Here is a 1,778-nt window from a genome sequence, read left to right on the forward strand (position 1 = left end):
CAGGACCCCGTGGTGTGGTGGAGGGCTGGATGAACAGTAGATGGTGGAGGGGTGCCCGTGGAGGGGTGGTTGAACATGACCTCGTGGTGTGGAGGGCTGGATGAATAGTAGACAGTGGAGGGGTGGTTGAACAGTAGCCGGTGGAGTAGCGCGCGGTGGACGCTGGATGAACAGGAGCCCGTGGAGGCTGGAGGAGGTCGACGGTAGCCCGTGGAGGCTGGAGGAGGTCGATGGTGGAGATGAACAGTATCCCGTGGAGTCCCATTTTGCGGTACACCCATCCCGATGAACAGGACCCCCGTTTCGATCGTAGCGCTCCAACACAAGTCCGTTTCGTCCGTTTTGCGGTACGCCACACCCCTCCCGATCAACAAGACCCCTGTTTCGACCTTAGGAGGTCCGTTTCTTCCGTTTTGCGGTACACCACACCCCTCCCGATCAACAGGACCCCTGTTTCGACCGTAGGAGGTCCGTTTTCTCCGTTTTGTGGTACGCCACACCCCTCCCGATCAACAGGACCCCGTTCTGAATGTAGGAGGTCTGTTTCCTCCATTGTGCGGTACGCCAGGCCTCGTTTCCATCGCCTGTTCTGTCCAAGCCCTTTCGATGAACACGACCACACATTTCGTTCCGACCCAGCCGGTTGGCTCCCACGCGTTCCGTTGCCTCCCGATAAACACGACGCATTCCGTTGCCTCCCCATGAACACGACGACGACATTGTTTCTCCGTTTCGACCCAGCCATGTACACGAGCCCTGGCCGTACATATGCGCGAGTAGGCGTTCAAGACCCCGCCTGTATGTACGTACGTACGTGGCCGTATTTTCTTTTTTGCACCCTGGCCGCTGTACGTACGTGTACATGCTACGTGCGCGCCTCTACTACGACACGTACACGCCTCTACTACGACACGTGCGCGCCTCTACATCAACCAGTATATATGTACGTACATGTTCGTGACCAGAATGACAACGTTACGTACGCTTCGACCAGGTGGGTCCCGACTGTCAGGCACTTCCTTGCCTGCGAAGATGTAGCTGGTGGGTCCCAGCAGTCAGGAGGGCGAATCGTTTTTTTGCCGGACGTACTTCCTTGCCTGCGAAGATGTAGCTGGTGGGTCCCAGCAGTCAGGGGGCGAATCGTTTTTTTGCCTAAACGCACTTCCTAGCGTGCGAAGGTGTAGCTGGTGGGTCCCAGCAGTCAGGGGGCGAATCGTTTTTTTTGCCTGGACGCACTTCCTTGCGTGCGAAGATGTAGCTGGTGGGTCCTAGCAGTCAGGGGGAAACATTTTTTTTCGTGAAATACGGTGGCCCATCCGGTGGGTTCCCGTTGTCAGGTGGAGGAATAATTATTTTCCGCGTAATAAGGAGGCACTTCCTTACTGCGGCCGTGGACCCAGCTGTCAGCCTCTCCACGTACAGTCCACGTCCGATGGAAGTCGTTCCTTGACCACGTTGACCACGCCACGCCGAGAGCACCAGGGCGGTGGACGACGGCGACTCGGCAAGGCCTAGGAAGGGGACGACGTGGAGCCGGGGAAGACGCGACAGTGGAAGCCCGCGCAGAGAGGAGTACGAGGGTTCACTGGTTTGGCTGTGGTGTGAGGCTGCCGTCGCCGCAGGGCCTGGCCAGCGGTGGGAATAGTAGGGGGCGGTGAGGCCTCCGCGGCAGCACATCCGGCCACGGAAGGCAGGAGCATGCGACACGACCGACGCTGCTTTGGGCGGCTGGAGCAAGAAGACCAGAGGTTGAAGAAGCACTACGGCTATTGGATGGA

Source organism: Triticum dicoccoides, chromosome 3B (genome assembly GCF_002162155.2).
Source record: "Triticum dicoccoides isolate Atlit2015 ecotype Zavitan chromosome 3B, WEW_v2.0, whole genome shotgun sequence".
NCBI classification, from domain to species: Eukaryota; Viridiplantae; Streptophyta; class Magnoliopsida; order Poales; family Poaceae; genus Triticum; species Triticum dicoccoides.